Source organism: Bos javanicus, chromosome 2, assembly GCF_032452875.1.
Source record: "Bos javanicus breed banteng chromosome 2, ARS-OSU_banteng_1.0, whole genome shotgun sequence".
NCBI lineage: Eukaryota > Metazoa > Chordata > Mammalia > Artiodactyla > Bovidae > Bos > Bos javanicus.
In genome coordinates this window covers 41,569,938-41,591,246 of record NC_083869.1, presented here as the reverse complement: position 1 = coordinate 41,591,246, position 21,309 = coordinate 41,569,938, and the positions used below count along the sequence as shown (strand labels likewise).

Here is a 21,309-nt window from a genome sequence, read left to right as displayed (position 1 = left end):
ACATTTCAAACTTTTTCATTATTATTACTGTATTTATTATAGTGCTCTGTGATCACTGATTTTTTAAAAAGAAATTTTTATTGGGGTATAGTTGATAGAATATTGTGTTAGTTTCTGCTATACAGCAAAGTGAATCCGTTATACATATACAAAAATCCACTCTTTTTTAGATTCCTTTCCCATATAGGCTATTACAGAGTATCAAGTAGAGTTTCCTGTGCTATATAGTAAGTCCTTATTAGTTATCTATTTTATATATACTAGTATGTATACATCAGTCTCAATCTCCCAATTTACTCATTTCCCTTGTCCCCTGGTAACCATAAGTTTTCCACATCTGTAACTCTATTTCTGTTTGTAGATAAGTTCATCTGTATCTGTTTTTAGATTCCGCATATAAGTGATATCACATATTTGTCCTTCTCTGTCTGACTTGCTTCATCCAGTATGACAATTTTTGATGTCATACTGCAAAAGGTTAAGACTTGCTGAAGGCTCATGATGGTTACTATTTTAGCAATAAAGCATTTTAAATTTGGGTATATGCATTTTTGCCTCTTGATGAAAGTAAAAGAGAAGAGTGAAAAAGTTGGCTTAAAGCTCAACATTCAGAAAACTAAGATCATGGCATCTGGTGCCATCACTTCATGGGAAATAGATGGGAAAATGGAAACAGTGACAGCCTATATTTTGGGGGGACTCCAAAATCACTGCAGATGGTGACTGCAACCATGAAATTAGAAGAGGCTAGCTCCTTGGATGAAAAGCTATGACCAACCTAGACAGCATATTAAAAAGCAGAGACATTACTTTGCCAACAATTGACTAGATGACATTACTTGCCATCTAGTCAAGGCTATGGTTTTTCCTGTAGTCATGTATGGATGTGAGAGTTGGACTATAAAGAAAGCTGAGCACTAAAAAATTGAACTGTGGTGTTGGAGAAGACTCTTGAGAGTCCCTTGGACTGCGAAGAGATCCAAACAGTCCATCTTAAAGAAATCAGTTCTGAATATCCATTGGAAGGACTGATGCTGAAGTGGAAACTCCAAAACTTTGGTCACCTGATGTGAGCTAACTCATTTGAAAAGACCCTGATGCTGGGAAAGATTGAAGGCAGGAGGAGAAGGGGACAACAGAGGATGAGATGGTTGGATGGCATCACTGACTCAATGGACATGAGTTTGAGTAAACTCTAGGAGTTGGTGATGGACAGGGAGGCCTGGCATGCTGCAGTTCATGGGGTCGCAAAGACTCAGACATGACTGAGCGACTAAACTGAACTGAATTGATATGCATTTTTTAGATATAATGCCTTTGCACATTTAATACACTACAGTATAGTATAAGCATAATTTTTATATGTACTGGAAAACCAAGAAACTTGTGTGATTTTCTTTATGGCAGTTGTTTGAAACCCAACCCAGAGTATCTTTGAGGTTTGCTTGTACCTAACAAAGCATGTACAATCTCTGTAAAAATATCTGTTACAAATATAAAAATGGACACTCCATGTGTGTAATTCAGAGAATAAGAAATTTTGGCCATAAATAGCCATAAAGTGAAACCATGTAAAAATGTATTCCAGTTAAGTAGGAATCAGAGAAGGCAATGGCACCCCACTCCAGTACTTTTGCCTGGAAAATCCCATGGATGGAGGAGCCTGGTAGGCTGCAGTCCATGGGGTCGCTAGAGTCAGACACGACTGAGTGACTTCACTTTCACTTTTCACTTTCATGCATTGGAGAAGGAAATGGCAACCCACTCCAGTGTTCTTGCCTGGAGAATCCCAGGGACTGGGAAGCCTGGTGGGCTGCCGTCTATAGAGTCGCACAGAGTTGGACAGGACTGAAGTGACTTAGCAGCAGCAGCAGCAGTAATCAGAGAAATGAAAATTAAAACATTGTTGAAAATTATTTCATATTCAGATATTCATAAAGAACTTTAAATGTTAGGATGTAGAGAAATAATGGAAATGTTTTTAGATTGCTAATGTGGAATAAAATTACTGAAGAATGTTTTGAGTTAGGACTAAAGGCTTGAATAGTTTTTTAATAAATTTTGGCAAGAATATTTTATTGATAATGCAGTATTTTTTTAATATTAGATCATAGCAGAAAGCATATGATTTTAGGTGGTACCAGTTTTAGGTTTGATCTTTTGGCTATGTAAGTTACAGCCAGATATTTTCTTTCCAAAAGCTTCACTGTTGCATTTAGAAAGTAATCTAAGAGGTAATGTGCAAGCATTTGCTTCTCATAAGCCTTCCATTTCATGACTTATCATCTATTAATGACACTTGTATGAATCAATTATTTCATTGTGGGTTGCAAAATTGTTATTTTCTAATTCTTTCACTTTTTCTTTATTAGCTGGCATTCTTATTTTTATTAATTTTTATTACAGTATAGTTGCTTTACAGTGTTGTGTTAGTGTCTGCTGTGCAGCAAAGTGAATCAGTTATACATAAACATATATCCATTCTTTTTTAGATTTTCTTCTCATTGCAGTCTTCCCTGGTGGCTCAGACGGTAGAGCATCTGCCTACAATGCAGGAGACCCAGGTTCGATCCCTGGGTTGAGAAGATCTCCTGGAGAAGGAAATGGCAACCCACTCTAGTACTCTTGCCTGGAAAATTCCATGGATGGAGGAGCTGCCTGGTAGGCTACAGTCCATGGGTTGCAAAGAGTTGGACATGACTGAGTGACTTCAATGTCATTGTCTCATTGCAGTCACCACAGAGCACTGAGTAGAGTTCTCTGTGCTGTACAGAAGGTTCTCATTAGTTATCTATTTTATGCATAGTAGTGTATATATGGAGAAGGCAATAGCAACCCACTCCAGTGTTCTTGCCTGGAGAATCCCAGGGATGGGGAAGCCTGGTGCGCTGCCATCTATGGGGTCGCACAGAGTTGGACACGACTGAAGGAACTTAGCAGCAGCAGCAACAGTTGTGTACATATGTCAATCCCAATCTCCCAATTCATCCCGCATTTATTTTGTTCACCTCTGACTCTATTTATGCTTTGTCAGTAAGTTCATCTGTACTATTTTTCTAGATTCCACCTATAAGCAATACCATATGATACTTGTTTTTAGCTGATATTATTACCTAAGGATGAGGAGGGCACAGGAACCCACTCCAGTATTTTTTCCTGGAGGATCCCATAGACAGAGAAACATGGTGGGCAAGTCCAAAGGGTCTCAAAGTTAAAGCTACTTAGCACTCATTACCTAATGATAAGTCTTTAATCATCCACTATGGTGAATTCCAGTGCCTTACATAAAAATGCAGGGTAAATGATTTATTTTTATCTTTAATTTTCAATTTTAGAATACTGTGTCTGGGCAGACTACTTTTTTGAGAATTTTCATGGTTTATAAAAAAATAAAGTAAGAAAGGGCTTCCCTGGTGGCTCAGTGGTAAAGAATCCCTCTGCCAATTGAGGAGATGTGGGTTTGATCTCTGGTTTGCGAAGATCCCTGGAGAAGGAAATGACAACTCACTCCAGTATTCTTGCTTGGGAAATCCCATGGATAGAGATGCCTGGCGGGCTAGTCCATGGGGTCACAAAAGAGTTAAATATGACTTAGTGACTAAACAACAGCAAAGTAAGATAAAGATATAATTACTTTTAAAAACATAAATATACCTTTCAAAAGAGTACCTTCATATTCTATGAATATATACTAAATGTCCCAAGTGTTTACATGGTGAAAACCTTTTATCTTATATACTAAATGTACTTTGCTAATCAATCAGTCATGTTAGATTGTGGTGCAATAAAATTATGACTCTAGGAATGAATGTCATATAAGTTTTTCTCTTCACATTGCTCAAATAAAGTAGGATATAGAACAAAATTCAGTGATAGTATCCAAAAAAATATCTTTAGGTATGTTGCTTATTTCAGGAGATTATTTTATTAATAATAAGTAATCTCAGGATCAAGGCTAGATTCTTATAAGTTATCCTCTAATTTCCTTTTTCAAACAACATTGTAGTTTGAGTTAATTATTTCTGAAATCTTGGACTTTACTAGAAGCTGTTTCCTAAAAACAATTATAAAGGAATTGTTGGGGGAGTTTTGTTCTGTCTCACCACAGCAAAAAATTGAAGTGACAGATGGACCAGTGTTACAGTCCCGTGTAAATTTCCTCAGTCACAGCAAAAGTTTGAAGTGACGGATGGACCAGTGCTACAGTTCCATGTTACAGCTCAGTTTTATTCAGAAAGGAAAGGAAAATACATCCTCAAGGTGTGAGGGTGGGTCAACCCTAAAGACTGAAGAGAAGAGAAGCCCCTGGCTCAATTTTGGCTCCTCTTTTTATGTTTTTTTCTCCTCCCCCTGAGTCTGCCCTATGTAAACTGGGCTGTTTGTTTTACCTGAGGTCCTCAATCCAGTCCTTCGATTTTCCTTTGTTCTATTTTTGCGGGCTTTTCCCTTCTTGTCCTTTAGCCACTGCCACTTTGGACTCCTTTTTCCTATTCTAACTACCTAACATTCCCCCCTCAAGAGATGGGAGGCCCAATTCTTTGGGAATAGGTGCATTGAGGTCTCTCTGGCTAATTCTTGCTGAACTGGGACAGTAAGGGTCATTGGGTCTCCCCCACTTGCTAGTCTCAAGTCTCAGAGTCCTTATAGTGGTGAGTCCATCTAAGGGTGAGTGATATTTTCCGTGGTCGGCTGCAGTTTTATATATCCTTGCTGAACTGGCTCTGCATGTTGTAGCTTGTTGATCTGGGCAGTAACAGAATGGGTTAGACAGTTGATAATACATGGAGCAATCAAAAGCAGCATCAATATGATGATAACAAGGATTAATAGGGGCATTCGCCAACTCCAAATTCCCCCTCACCAGGAGAAGGATCCTCCAAAGAGAGATTGTAGCCATCCAAGAACTCTCTAGCTCATTCTTTGAGACATAGAATGTTTTTCTTGAGGACTGTGAGACTTTCTTTAATTTAGCTGGAAATATTTACCCAGAAACAACACATCTCATTCAAGATGGGTCAAGTCCCTCCTTGTTCAGGGATCAGGAGATCTATCTCTTGTCTATTTTGGAGTACAACTCTTGCCAAGCTGTGTTGGCTCTTTAGAGCTGTCCTGAGAAATCTTTTCCCCAGAAACTTAATTTTGGGGGTGTTCCTTAGAATGGCACTCATTTGTAGTCCTGAATATCCTAAGATCTCCCAGGGGCCCACAGGTGTATTGAATGTCCTCCTCTTCTGTTTTCTTCCTTGGCTTGACTCGTGAGTAGTGAATACAGGAATCATGTCCTGGTACATTGACTGCTATGGGGGTAGAAAGTATTACAGGGTAGGGACCCTTCCATGTGGGCTGGAGTTGAGCCTTTGGGGACCCAACTTTCCAGGCTTTAATTAGGACTTGAGTCCTTGGAGCTTAGAGTGGTGGCTCTTTAGAATCTTTTGGGTCCTGGTTGATACCCCCCAAGTATATATCTTGTTGGAATTGCCCAATGGCCATGGTATAAGATTGGAGGGTCTGAGCATCTGGATACTAGGAAGAGGTCATTGAGATAAACAAAGTTGTCCCATATAACATCTCATAAGGACAAAGACCCTTGGGGCAATATGGGTGCCGAGGAGAGCTATTGGTAAAGCCTCCTTCCAACCCAGGGAGGTCTCCTGGGTTATCTTTTTTATCGCTGATTTTGAGAATTGGTTGGCTCTTTCTACTTTTTCTGAAGACTGAGACCTCTAGGCACAATGGAGATAATAAGTAATGCCCAATGCGTTAGAGACCCCTTGGGTGACCTTAGAAGTAAATGATGTCCCATTGTCACTTTGTATTGACCTCAGTTCAGTTCAGTTCTGTCGCTCAGTTGTGTCTGAGTCTTTGCAACCCCATGAACTGCAGCACACCAGGCCCCCCTGTCCATCACCAACTTCTAGAGTTTACTCAAACTCATGTCCATTGAGTCAGTGACACCATCCAACCATCTCATCCTTTGTAATCCCCTTCTCCTGCTTCAATCTTTCCCAGCATCAAGGTCTTTTCAAATGAGTCAGTTCTTCACAGCAGGTGGGCAAAGTATTGGAGTTTCAGCTACAGCATCAGTCCTTCCAATGAATATTCAGGACTGATTTCTTTAGGATGGACTGGTAGGATCTCTTTGCTGTCCAATGGACTCTCAAGAGTCTTCTGCAACACCACAGTTCAAAAGCATCAATTTTTCAGTGCTCAGCTTTGGTTATAGTCCAACTCTCCCATCCATACATGACTACAGGAAAAACCATAACTTTGACTAGATGGACCTTTTTTGGCAAAGTAATGTTTCTGCTTTTTAACAAGCTGTCTAGGTTGGTTATAGCTTTTCTTCCATGGAGTAAGTGTCTTTTAATTTCATGGCTACAATCACCATCTGTAGTAATTTTGGAGCCCTCAAAAATAAAGTCTGTCACTGTTTCCACTGTTTCTCCATCTGTTTGCCATGAAGTGATGGGACCAGATGCCATGATCTTAGTTTTCCAAATGTTGAGTGTTAAGCCAACTTTTTCACTCTCCTCTTTCACTTTCATTAAGAGGCTCTTCTGTTCTTCTTTGCTTTCTGCCATAAGGGTGGTGTCATCTGCATATATGAGGTTATTGATATTTCTCCTGGAAATCTTGATTCCAGCTTGTGCTTCATCCAGCCCAGCATTTCTCATGATGTACTCTGCATATAAGTTAAATAAACAGGGTGACGATATACAGCCTTGGCATACACTTTCCTGATTTGGAACCAATCTGTTGTTCCATGTCCAGTTCTAACTGTTGCTTCCTGACCTTCATACACATTTCTCAGGAGGCAGGCAAGGTGGCCTGGTGTTCCCATCTCTTGAAGAATTTTCCACAGTCTGTTGTGATCCACACAGCCAAAGGCTTTGGCATAGTCAATAAAGCAGAAGTAGATGTTTTTCTGGAATCCTCTTGCTTTTCCGATAATCCAACATATCTTGGCAATTTGATCTCTGGTTCCTCAGCCTTTTCTAAATCCAGCTTGAACAGCTGGAAGTTCATGGTTCACATACTGTTGAAGCCTGGCTTGGAGAATTTTGGCGTGTAAGATGAGTGCAATTGTGTGGTAGTTTGAGCATTCTTTGGCATTGCCTTTCTTTGGGATTGGAATGAAAACTGACCTTTTCCAGTCCTGCGGCCACTGCTGAGTTTTCCAAATTTGCTGGCATATAGAGTGCAGCACTTTCACAGCATCATCTTTTAGGATGTGAAATAGCTCAACTGGAATTCTATCACCTCCTCTAGCTTTATTCATAGTGATGCTTCCTAAGGCCCAGTTGACTTCTCATTCCAGGATGTCTGGCTCTAGGTGAATGATCACACCATCTTGGTTATCTGGGTCATGAAGATCTTTTTTGTATAGTTCTTCATCTTTTAGCCACCACCATTTTGGACTTATTTTTCCTATTCTAACTACTTAACAGAATGTATTAATTATTGATCTTATTTTTATTTTATTAACCCAGAGTAGGTAAATTTACAATATGTATAGTTCTGACTTTTTTATCACTACCTTCAAAATGGTTTTTACACTTTAAGTTGTCTTGCCTCTCTACTCTAAAAATATGGTTTTCCATTATTCAGTGCATGTGTTAGAGAATGGCCTGTTTTAAATAATTAGTCACCTATTTACCTTTCAGCAACTCATGTCTTATTAGTCTCTTCAGGGACTAACTGACTTCTTTAAAACTTGAGCAAGAGTCTTTAAAAAATTCTATAAAAGTAGCATTGATTAGTCAAAAAAAGAAAAAGTAAATTTGCCTTACTCTGTTAAACATTAGCATGGATAAAATTGCTTAATAAAGCTACATTGAAATTTTAATTATCATAATCAAAATATGGCAGCATTCCATGCACAATTCATTTACATTTTTCCCTCTCAAACACATCATGGGAATTAAGTAAAATTGATATGATTATAGTCTACTTTATCTGAGTCAAATTTTAAAAATTAAAAAAACACAGTTTGTTTCCATTTTCAAAAATTATATCTTTAAAGAAATCACAATACTTTTATCAGTTAAGAAAGCAAGGCATAATGGATATATCCTCAATATTTCTATATATCCTCTATATTTTTTCCATTTTATAAAATATTGAATGCATTTATTTCTATAATGAATTTAATTTGCCCGACCCATATTTTTCCTGTATTTGAAAATTGATATTCAAAACTAGTTACAATTTTGCCACACAGGAAATATAGACAGCACAATCATAAATCAAATATTTTTGTCATATAGAAAATCAGATAAAACAATCATAAGTTTAATTATAAAATGTGAATTTAGAAATGAAATTTTATAGAAATAATTATCAATTTTGCAAAAATTTTTTCAAATAGTATTTGCAATATGTAAGTTTCTTATTATTTGGTAATTTATTTTGCAGTTCTGTTTCAAATATTCACATTTCAGTTCATATAACATAATAATCCATACAGCATTTGAACATAGAAACCAAATTGGGAGTTTCTAAACTTTTTACCCTTCCTCACAGTGTGAGAATGGCCTGAATTCTTCTTTTGAGGAAACGTGACTGAGAGATAATATTATCACTTTACTTCAAAATTCAAAACTTTGAGTTCTAAGAAAGATATAAGCAAAGATAATATTTTAGGTTAAAGACAAGATAGAAAGGGCTGGAATATGTAATACTTATGACATATAACATCTATAATATGTTCATATTACTTATTAAAAATGTATTATTCTAAAATTCTGTAACAGACTAGAAAGATAAGGAAGATATTAAAGTCAGAAAAACTCTGCCTCAAATCCTACCATATTCCTCACTTGGGCATATTTCTTAACTTTCTTCAGTGTTACTTTCTTTTCTGCCAAATGGGGGAGAAAGATACCTAATTTATAGAGCTTTTTAGGACAGTCTGAGATAATGTTGTTTAGTCATTAAATCATGAACAACTCTTTTGTGACCCCATGGACTGCAGCCCACCAGGCTCCTCTGTCCGTGAGATTTCCCAGGCAACAATACTAGAGTGGGTTGCCATTTCCTTCTCCAGTGGATCTTCCTCACCCAGGGTAGAACTAGCTGCATTGGCCAGCTAGTTCTTTAATACTGAGCTACCAGGGAAGTCTGGTCTGAGTTAATATATGCAAATGAAAAATGCTTGACATCTTTCTGCTAGGATATCAGTAAGTACTTTCCATATATCAAATTTCTAAAATCTTTTAAGGCAGATTGTATTATTATTCCAAATTTACAGAGAATGGAAAAAAGAAAAGACTGAGGTTCCGTGGGAGTAAACAAAAGGCCTAAAGTCACCCAGCTTGTATAAACAAGAACCCAAATACAAATTAGCTTGGCTTGTCACTTTCATCCTTTAACACACATCAGTGTCTGCAGAGCTAAATATACAGTGGGTGCTCAAGAAATGCTGACTTTCTTCCTCACTCTTTTCTAACATTAAATATCCTGAGGAAGTAGATTCATTTAGACTTTTGACAGATGTGTTGCATTTGCTATGAAACTGAGATACAAACAAACAGTGAGTGATATAAAACCTCACTATCAATATTAAAAAATAGGAACACAATTGTGGAAAACAGACAATATAAAGGCAATTTTTGCCCTCACCTCTATGCTTTATGATACATATGGGACAAAAGTTTATAGGGCAATAAAATTCTCTGCTCAGTGTTATTACCTATGGCACAGTCTATGATCATTTTCTGTCTGTAGTTTGTCATTTGGGTTGAATTTACTGCTAAAGAAAAAGACATATTGTCAAGCCAGGAACATAAAGTCCTCTGTTAGTCTTTCCAACAGACATGTTAATATGTGCTGGGATCCCCACTTGACTTCATCAGCCACTCACAGGTGTATTCTCTGTCTCAGAAGTGATTTAAATTTCCTAACTAGTTAACTTTTTTGAAAAAGTCATGTACTTGGTTGTTTGTTTTGATGAGTCTTACATGTTACCCTTCATTTTCTTATGCTCACTCATTCTCACCTCAGTCTTTTAGACTCTGTCACAGAGTGAAGGTAAGAGATATAAGAACACAGAACCCAAGTCTCCCTTCCATGGGTCTTCTATTTGGATACTCAGTTTGCTCATTCTTAACATGTATATGTCCTGAGGCTGTGGTTTCTTTAAAGCAGAATTAGCAGCTCTCTGCCCTCTTTAAAATCTACACTTAGGAGAATGTGCATGAGAGTTATTAACAAGGATATTACTTCCCTACATTTCTGTAGTGCTTTGTAATGCAAATTTAAAGCTTTCACATGCCTGTTATGCTCCTAACTATACTTGAAGTTAGAAAGGTAGGTCAGAAAGGTAGGTAATATTATCCAAATTCACAAACTGAAAAATTTAGGAGTGAACTCTCTCTAAGGATACCGAGCTGGCAATTAACAATCAATACTCAAACCTGAGTCAGGATTTCTAATCCACTCCTTTTTTCAGCAGATAACAGAAGAATTTATCATAGTTTCATGTCATTTGTTTCTTAGCTGCTTTAAATCATGTTTGAATAACTAGTTAATTTCTTGGCAGTTTCCTAAAAAAAACTGAGATAGTATTTTTATATCTTTTTATCTTATATTTAAAGCAAGATAAAAGCACATGGTACTGTATGAATGAATTGCCTGTCATCTCACTCCTAGACTGAGCATAATTTTCTATAAAAAGAAATTTCTCAGTGTATTTCCATTGAATCTGGAAGCTACTGCAAATATGTTAGGCTTGGCATGAAACTAAATCAGCAGAACAATTAAAAATTGGTTGGAAACATCTGGTTTCAATCCTGACATGTAATGAGGTTAGAAGTCATCACTTCCTTCCTTACAACAAGAAAAAGCTGAGCAAATTGAAAATCAATAACTTTCCTTAGATCCATCAGCAAACTAAGGTTGCAGGGAAAATTACCACCCTGAAATCTGGAGAGACAGGTAAATCAATGGAGCTACAGCTGAGATTTGCTTACCTGGTGCAAAAGTCTCTAGAGCCATGTATCCACCACACCTTCTATTTTCTATATTCTGATGTCTTGACATCTCGGGCCTTGCTGACTCTGGAGGGACTGCCCCTATCAAGGTAAGCTGATTCCTAGAGATAGTGAGCCACTTGCCAGAAACTAAGCTTTTCAAATGCAAACCAAACAATTCAGAACCCACACATAACAACCTACTTTACTAGGCTCTTACATCTATTAAAGAAATGGAAATAAATATTACTAAATAGTTAACACCTGAACAACATGGGGGTTAAGGGTGTGACTCCCATGCAGTAAAAAATTCACTTATAACTTTATTGTCGGTCCTCCATATCCATGATTTCACATCCTTGGATTCCACCAACTATGATCAGGTGGTGTTGTAGAACGTATTTATTGAAAAGATTCCCTGTATAAGTGGGCCTGAACAGTTCAAATTCATGCTGTTCAAGGATCAACTAACTGTGTTGCAAAAAAGAAAGCAAGAGGCTCAGACTTTTTTCTGGGGGAATTTTACCATACATTTAAGGAATAAGTGATGTCAATTCTCTATAATCTCTTCCAGAAAATAGAAGTAGAGAAAACCTATTCTAATTTGTTTTATGACCTAATACTAAAACCAAATAAAAACACCACCGGAAAAGAAAACCTCAGATCTATATCTCTAACTCAGATGCAAAAATCTTCAAAATATTAGCAAGTCAAATCTAATAATGTATAAAGTAAATTATACACTATACATGATGACCAAGTGGGATTTTTTTCAGGTGTGCAAGACTGATTAAAGATTTGAAAACAAATCATTCAATATAATCTATTATATTATTATCAACAGGTTAAAAAGGAAAATGAGCATATCAGTTGAGGCAGAAAAATATTTGACAGAATCCAATAGCTATTTATGAATTTTAAAAAAGCACAGAGCAAGCTAGGAATAGAGAGAAATTTTCCTAAGTTGAAAAGAAAACCTAGAAAAATTTCTATAGTCATTTTGATGGTATGTATCTTAAAAAGCAGAGACATTAGTTTTTCAACAAAGGTCCGTCTAGTCAAGGCTATAGTTCTTCCAGTAGTCAGCTGAGTGCCAAAGAATTGATGCTTTTGAACTGTGGTGTTGGAGTAGACTCTTGAGAGTCCCTTGGACTGCAAGGAGATCCAACCAGTCCATCCTAAAGGAAATCAGTCCTGAATATTCATTGGAAGGACTTATGCTGAAGCTGAAGCCCCAATACTTTGGCCACCTGATGCAAAGCGCTGACTCATTTGAAAGGACCCTGACGCTGGGAAAGTTTGAAGGCAGGAGGAGAAAGGGACAACAGAGGATGAGATGGTTGGATGGCATCACCGACTCAATGGACATGAGTTTGGGTAAACTCTGGGAATTAGTGATTGACATGGAGGCCTGGCATGCTGCAGTCCATGGGGTCACAAAGAGTTGGAAACGACTGAGTGACTGAACCGAACTAATCCTTGAAAAGTTGTGATGTAAATGGAAGTTTCAGTTCAGTTCAGTTCAGTTGCTCAGTCATGTCCGACTCTTTGTGACCCCATGAATTGCAGCACGCCAGGCCTCCCTGTCCATCACCAACTCCTGGAGTTCACTCAGACTCACGTCCATCGAGTCAGTGATGCATCCAGCCATCTCATCCTCTGTCGTCCCCTTCTCCTCCTTCCCCCAGTCCCTCCCAGCATCAGGGTCTTTTCCAGTGAGTCAACTCTTCGTGTGAGGTGGCCAAAGTACTGGAGTTTCAGCTTTAGCATCATTCCTTCCAAAGAAATCCCAGGGCTGATCTCCTTCAGAATGGACTGGTTGTATCTCCTTGCAGTCCAAGGGACTCTTAAGAGTCTTCTCCAACACCACAGCTCAAAAGCATCAATTCTTCGTGCTCAGCCTGCTTCATAGTCCAACTCTCACATCCATACATGACCACAGGAAAAACCATAGCCTTGACTAGACAGACCTTTTACCTCTGTGTTTTTCATTTCAAAACTTATAACCTCAGAGTAATCATGGGTAAAACATTGGACAAATCTCCATTGAAGGACATTCTACAAACTATCTGATCGATATTCCTCAAAATTGTAAGGTCATTAAAAACACAGAAAGTTTGAGAAACTCTAACAGCCTTAAGGAGCCTAAGGAGACATGATGACTAAATGTCATGTTTTGCCCTAGAAGGGATTTTGGAACTGAAAAAGGACATTAGGTAAAAATTAAGGAAAGCTGTATAAAGTGTGGGCTTTAGTTAATATCTGTCTGTTAGGTCTTTAGAATAGGAAAAAAGAGTCCAAAATGGTGGTGACTAAAAGACAAAGAAAGGAAAAATCCTGTGAAAATAGAGCAAAGGAAGGTCCGAGGACAGGAGTGAGAACCTCAGGTGAAACAAATAGCCCTCCTGGCTAGCCCAATTTCCATAGGGCAGGCTCAGTGGGAGAAGAAAAAAACAAATGAAAAGAGAAGCCAAAATTGAGCCCTGCTCTTCTTTTGGGTTGGCCTGTCCTCATGCCTTGAGGATGTATTTTCCTTTGCTTGCCAAATAAAACTGAGCTGTAACTGAGCTGTAACACTGGCCCGCTGTTTAAACTGAGCTGTAACCAAGTTGTAACACTAGTCCACTGTTTCAAATTTTTGCTGCAGCAAGACAGAGCCAAAAAAATTACACACTCCCCCAACACATCAATATTTTGTTCTTTAATTATAATAAATACATATGCTAAGATAAGATGTTAAGGATAGGGAAACTATAGGTTTATTGGGACTCTCTGTATTACTCCTTTAAATATTTCTGTAAATAAAAAACTACTCTTAAAATAAAGAGTTTTTTTGTTTGTTTGTTTGTTTTTTAAAGTTACTTATCCACTAAAAATCCAATGGTCATGTATGGATGTGAGAGTTGGACTGTGAAGAAAGCTGAGCACCGAAGAATTGATGCTTTTGAACTGTGGTGTTGGAGAAGACTCTTGAGAGTCCCTTGGACTGCAAGGAGATCCAACCAGTCCATTCTAAAGGAGATCAGTCCTGGGTGTTCTTTGGAAGGAATGATGCTAAAGCTGAAACTCCATACTTTAGCCAACTCATGTGAAGAGTTGACACATTGGAAAAGACCCTGATGCTGGGAGGGATTGGGGGCAGGAGGAGAAGGGGACGACAGAGGATGAAGTCGTTGGATGGCATCACCAACTCGATGGACATGAGTTTAAATGAACTCCAGGAATTGGTGATGGACATGGAGGCCTGGCGTGTTGCAATTCATGGGGTCACAAAGAGTTGGACACGACTGAGTGACTGAACTGAACTGAACTGATCCACTAAAAAAAATACATACAACCTAAGAGTTGAGAGTTAGGCTTAATTAGGTGGGCATGTTAGGACTCAAGCGTGGGAGACAGTATCTCAGGTGACCCCTAGAGAGCTGATTTCTGAAAAGGTGAGAGAGGAGCCAGGTTATATACAAATTTGCAGCAAAGGGCATGTAGTCTGAATATGAAAAGATTACTATTAATTAAGAGAAAACTAAATCTCACAGGCTTCCCAGGTGGCGCTAGTGGTAAAGAACCCACCTGCTAATGCAAGAGACATAAGAGACCCGGGTTGGATCCTTGGGTCAGGAAGATTCCCTGGAGGAGGGCATGGCAACCCACTCTAGTATTCTTTCCTGAAGAATCCCATGGATAAAGGAGCCTGGCCAGCTACAGTCCATAGGGTCACAAAGAGTTGGACAGGACTAAAGCGACTTAGTACACAAGCACAAATCTCACAAATGAAGAGATTTAGTGATCTGTGCTTGGAAAGATCCAAGTGTCTGGGCTTGCTGAAATAATTTCTTTCATATGCATCTAGCTATCTGGAGCCAATCCTTCTTTCTTTATTGTTTACATACTAATTCTTTGTTTACCATTAGAGATGGTGAATATGGCAAGTAGCTGCTTCTCACATGCCCCAGCTCCAGGGAGGAAGTAGCTGATGGCTTCCAAAAAGCTGACTTTGTTTCACCTGGGCTCAGGAATTTACATTTGGAAAAGGCTTATTTACTGATAGAGTGTAAAGGATAAAGCATTTCATTTCACATATCCCATGTCAATTTCAACATTTTCCAAACAGTGATGTTTATAAGTCTTTTTTACAGACTATGCCTTAGCTTTCAATTAAATTGTATAAAAAATTTGTTCTGTACTCAGAGGTTGTCTCTGCATTTATTGTTTTGTGTTTCCTTGTTTGTCACTTGGATAGAGGATTGAGTAATTTGGAAAACTCTCTTAGTACTTGTTTCCTGTTGAAAGCATATCTTATTTTATCAGAAAAATCATTTCATAGTAAAATTCTCTATCCCTTCTCAAAACACAAAGAAATTTTTTTTCTAATAATGAAAAAGCAAAGCACATTTTCAAAAATATTTAAATGAAATGTTACTTTCTGTCCCTGTCTCCCATATTACGACTTGCCTATTCTAGTCCTTTTTAGGCAAAGGCACTGAGGTTGTGAATTGCCAGATTCAGACCTACCTTCCTTCTTTCTGAGCTGACCATTATTTATTAGTCGTTGGGTCTGGAGATGGTGAAGGTTATTAACCCTTGGGCATAGCTAGACAGCAAGTCAAGTCCTACACACACTGACTTCCTCTTCTTTCCAAACTGGCCCAGGTAACCCAAGTGCCATAATGGCTTCAGGCTTAGCCTGAAGTAGAAGTTATAATACTAATACAGTGCAGAATATTCTGTCACAAGCAATAATCCAATCCCAGTCTCCCATTCGATGTTTGAGAACAATTTTTAAGTCACCCAGAGGTGTCCTGATGAATATACACATTTTCCAGAGGAAGTAAACACACTTCTGGATCCTCCAAGACCTTGATTGTCCTTTCAGAAAGGCATCTTCTATTTGGATTGGCCCCCAAAGACAGGACCATTATCCTAATGCTGAACCCAAATAGCACCATCTTCACTATTAAGTGCTAATGAAAATACTAAATGACTAGCATATTAGAGTGGTTCGTGAAGTACAGTACATAGGAACACCACAGAGTGTCACTGCCTTTTAAGGTCTAAGCATTTTATAAAACAATTAGAAAATATGAAGTCTGTGATAAATCCCCACCAAGTATCTAGCCATGAAGATTCTTGGGAGAAGAAGAACTAGAACTAGAAGAAGAAGAACTAGAGAACTTGATATAAATAGAGAAGGCTTTAGGGAGAGGTAGTTTAAAGCTGGACATTGAAGGACATAGAAATATATATTTTCAGAGGAATAAAGTTATTTTTAGTAGGGGAGAAGGCATGCTCAAATCATTATCAAGGGTTCATCTTCTGATCAGACTTCAGTATGTAGCATGAAATAAGAGGCTTCAAATATGAGAAGTCTAAGATTTTTCTCAGACTCAGACAGATTTTCTCAGAAAGATGATTCTGTACACAGAAATCCTAATACAAAGGTCTTATACCAGACCTTACAGAATCTTCAGGAGATTCAGGGATAGTCATCTTGCTCATCCCTTAGCCCTCAAAAGACTCACTCTCAGTATAGCAGAGATGTGGTTTGAATAACTGACATGGACATCCAAGAGTTCTAAAGATCATTTATGGCCTAAAATAATAAATCTTGAATCCCTGAAACTCTAGAGTCATACATTCCAAATGTGGGGCTAATCTGGCATAAAAGACTGTTGATAATGAGAAACCTTAAGCATAACAACATATCTTTTCTAACTTTCTGATCTCACTTTTTATCTAGACAATTGCCCTTTTTTATTTTAAAATTATTATGTTTTTTTCATCTTTGTATTCTGAGGATATAGTAGGTTTAAAGTAGAGCACTCTTCTCAAGTTGATGCCCAGTAAATGAGTTTTAGGCAGGAGATCTACTGAAAGATTTTTAGCACAGGGTGAGTGAGATCAAAACGCTACTCGGAAAAGATGACTTTGGCAGTGGAGAGACGTGAATTGGAGTGAAGAAGACTTGAAAATTAGAAATGTGGTTCGAAGGTTAAGAGCCTGAATCAGGAAGACTACAGAAGAACTGCCATCTGAGAGTCCATGAAGAATCAAGATAATTTGTTTGTAATCATAAGTGATAGAAATTGTGTAAATTGTGATATTGGCATCTTGGAAGCTTATTGGAAATGTACTCTCAGGCCCCAGAGGAGACCTAGAGAATCAACATCTGCATTTGAACAAATTTCCTAGGAGATTTGTATGCACGTTCAAGTCTGAAAAGCATTGGTCAAAGAAGAAGAAAGGCACATTTCCTTTGTTTTCTAGTCAAAGGATGTCTCAGCAATTTCTTTTATTATAGATTTCTTTATAGATTCGTATGAAGTGATATTCAGCCAGGAACAGGTAAAACATTAGTTGTCTCAAAGATCCAGGGAAACAATTGAGAATTTTTTGTGGAAATAAAGCCCTGTTATCTACAGAAGGCATACACACCTTTAGAAAACTCATAATGAAACATGAAGCAGTAAGGTTTGTTTTCTATTGCATTTTTGTGGCAAATGCTTCTTAACTATACATAGAGGATACAAGATCCATAAGCAGCCTTAATTCTCAGGTATCTCAATGAGGCTTGCAACTCATTTATCTTCCCCATAGAAACTTTAAAAAATCTATTAGTCTTGCTCTTCCAGGCCTTTCTTGAAGCTAAATTCCAATCAGTTAATCATAAGAGTATACAATGGCCTTCCCAGGTGGCTCAGTGGTAAAGAATCTGCCGGTAATGAAGGAGACATGGATTCAATCCTTGGGTCAGGAAGATCCCCTGGAGAAGGAAATGGCAACCCTCTCCAGGATTCTTGCCTGGGAAAACTCATGGACAAAGGAGCCTGGTGGGCTACAGTCCATAGGTTTGAAAAGAGTCAGACATGACTGAACACACATGCAGGCAACATAAGAGTACATAATACATGTAATGTTTATAATATGCCAGGCATTGTTCTAAGCACTTTACCTATATCAACTCATTAAATCTTCACAAGAACACTATGATATAACTAGTATTAGTGTAGTCTTCTTTATTTTACTAGTATCACACTTGAAGAATCACTTCATTATGTAACAAACTATCCCTTTGTGTTTTCTAGTTTTTAGCTTATATAATTGTTTTAAAATTGTCTTTTTGTAGGGAAAAAAAAACCTAGATTCACATGAGTGATGTAAACTGAGAATTCTCAGATACTTTGAAAATAGCATTTTTGAATTAAATAAGAGCTGTTCTGTAATGTCTCATACCAGACGCATACTTGCTGTCTTTCTTTTCAACTAATCCTTTTTCAAAATTCTGTCCAGGCAACTCTGTTCTACTATCTCTCTTGTTCTAATTTTTTTATTATCCCAGAAGGAATAATTTTCCAAATATTTCACGTATGAAAAATGTTAAGTTTTGTTCCCAAAATAAGGGATATAAAAGATTTCAGAACTTTCATAAAAGTGGTAGGAAACCTATGAAACTGAGTTCCTCTCAAAGAGTTCCCCTGCCAAGTTTATCGGAGAAGGCAATGGCACCCCACTCCAGTACTCTTGCCTGGAAAATCACGTGGACGGAGGAGCCTGGTAGGCTGCAGTCCATGGGGTCGCTAAGAGTCAGACACTACTGAAGCAACTTAGCAGCAGCAGTAGCAGCCAAGTTTATGATTGACTTGTCCCAATTCAAATCTTTATTCTTTTGTGTTGTTCCCTTTCTTGTTCCCCTCTGACCTCAGTCCTGCTAACTGAGCCATTAGCAACCAGAGTCAGATGTCTAAAATCACTGTTGTCTGTAACATTGTTAACATACAAATTCAGGTTGTTTCTCTAAGGCAAGATGAGCTTACAGATGCCTGGGTCAGGGACAAGCAGACCAGACATAGACATGTTGACTCCTAAAACTATGATCAAGAAATGTCACAAGACCATGACTAACCCAGCTTCTTCATTCTTCCCTTAAAAAACCCCCTAAGTCAAAGATCAGGTTGGAGTAGATTTGAAACTTGTCTCCCTCTTTGCTTGGTGTCCTGCAAAAAGCCCTTTGCTGCAAACACCTGCTGTCAGAGCTTTGCTTTCTCTACTGTGGGCACAGGAGTCCATTGCTCAGGTTCACCTAGAAACTGCAGTTGTTTCTGCTTTGTCATTAATTACCTACCTCACATGACCTCTATTTCTTCGTCTGTAAAAGAAGAGTGTTGAACTAAGTCTGTTTCCTTTGTCCTAATCCTGTGTATGGACACAAGATGGAGGGCCAACAATCTCCCATCAGAGATCAGATTAGAGGCCCTACTGCTGAGCCACTTTATGATGTTGCAAGGATACCTGGAGCTTTCTTGTTACTAAAAAGGAGGAAACAAAAGAGAACTCTGCTAGAAGTCTACTCATCATAAATCTATTCAACGGGGACAGGGGACAGTTAATCTCCTTTTCCTATTAATAGATACAGATGCCTAGGGGCTTAACATTTTCCTACTAGCTTAATAAGGAGAAAAAGATTGAAAGGGAGGCAGACAGAGATGCCTAATTGCATAGCTAGCAGCTATGACAGTGTTGCTCAAAGGGACACACTCAAAAACGGAGAAAAAAAGGCAAAAAAGGCAAAATGGTAATTCAGCATAGCCCATGCCGGCAACTTGCCCCAAAGGGAATTAAAAGCAAATCATTCTGATCTGTTTTGCTGCATCTGTAGAAACACATTCAATTAAAACTCCAGATGAACTTTCAGTTACCATCAGGCCTGCCCAGCAATAGAAAACAAAGCTAAACATGGATTGGTCTCCCTGAATATGCCATGGGTTAACAACTACAAGAATAACAAAAAAGAAAAAAAAAGCTAAATGCCCCTGGTTTAACAAAACCATTGTGTTTTTCAGTTCAGGAAGCTATCAGGTCTCATTAGGCTCATATGTTTCCTGGACTTTTGAAGACAGGAAGCTTATAAGAGGGAAAGGGCCTCTTCATATGTCTGTAAAATGAAAAACATTTCATACATGTGTATTGCAGTTTTTCTAGTTCCATTTCTAAAATAAAAAGATTTTTATCACATCTGAAGTACAACACCATAGAAGTTACTTCAGTTCAGTTCAGTTCAGTTGCTCAGTTGTGTCCGACTCTTCGAGACCCCATGAATCGCAGCAGCACGCCAGGCCTCCCTGTCCATCACCAACTCCCGAAGTTCACCCAGACTCACCTCCATCGAGTCAGTGATGCCATCCAGCCATCTCATCCTCTGTCGTCCCCTTCTCCTCCTGCCCCCAATCCCTCCCAGCATCAGAGTCTTTTCCAATGAGTCAACTCTTCACATGACGTGGCCAAACTACTGGCTTTTCAGCTTCAGCATCATTCCCCCCAAAGAAATCCCAGGGCTGATCTCCTTCAGAATGGACTGGTTGGATCTCCTTGCAGTCCAAGGGACTCTCAAGAGTCTTCTCCAACACCACAGTTCAAAAGCATCAATTCTTCAGCGCTCAGCCTTCTTCACAGTCCAACTCTCACATCCATACATGACCACAGGAAAAACCATAGCCTTGACTAGACAGACCTTTGTTGGCAAAGTAATGTCTCCACTTTTGAATATGCTATCTAGGATGGTCATAACTTTCCTTCCAAGGAGTAAGCGTCTTTTAATTTCATGGCTGCAGTCACCATCTGCAGTGATTTTGGAGTCCCCCAAAATAAAGTCAGCCACTATTTCCACTGTTTCCCCATCTATTTCCCATGAAGTGATGGGACCAGATGCCATGATCTTCATTTTCTGAATGTTGAGCTTTAAGACAACTTTTTCACTCTCCTCTTTCACTTTCATTAAGAGGCTTTTTAGTTCCTCTGCACTTTCTGCCATAAGGGTGGTGTCATCTGCATATTTGAGGTTATTGATATTTCTCCCAGCAATCTTGATTCCAGCTTGTGTTTCTTCCCGTCCAGCGTTTCTCATGATGTACTCCGCATATAAGTTAAATAAGCAGGGTGATAAAATACAACCTTGTACTCCTTTTCCTATTTGGAACCAGTCTGTTGTTCCGTGTCCAGTTCTAACTGTTGCTTCCTGACCTGCATACAGATTTCTCAAGAGGCAGGTCAAGTGATCTGGGTTCTTCAAATAATTTGTTCCTGGAGGGGAAACACAGTACCTTGAAAATAACATGTAAATTAAGAAGAAATGAAAGTTATGTAAAAGAGGCCAAATCTTACACACTGAATTATTTTATCTTTGAAGAATTTTTGCTGAATGGTGTTTATTAAGCTTCTATTCTGATATTACAGATAATGTCTTAAAAAACCACACTGTGAAAAACCTAATTTATACCTGGGTGTTACCCAGTAATTTGAAATTGAACAGTCTGTTTTGAAACCTTACTATGAGCCGGGTCTACTA

The 21,309-nt window shown here is 38.4% G+C and overlaps 1 non-coding gene across 1 annotated transcript; it reads left to right on the top strand.

The window, feature by feature from the left end:
* Positions 1-2,513: 2,513 nt before the first annotated feature.
* TRNAC-ACA (transfer RNA cysteine (anticodon ACA)) lies at positions 2,514-2,585 on the top strand. Its single transcript has one exon. It is a non-coding gene; the product is annotated as a tRNA-Cys (tRNA).
* Positions 2,586-21,309: the final 18,724 nt, after the last annotated feature.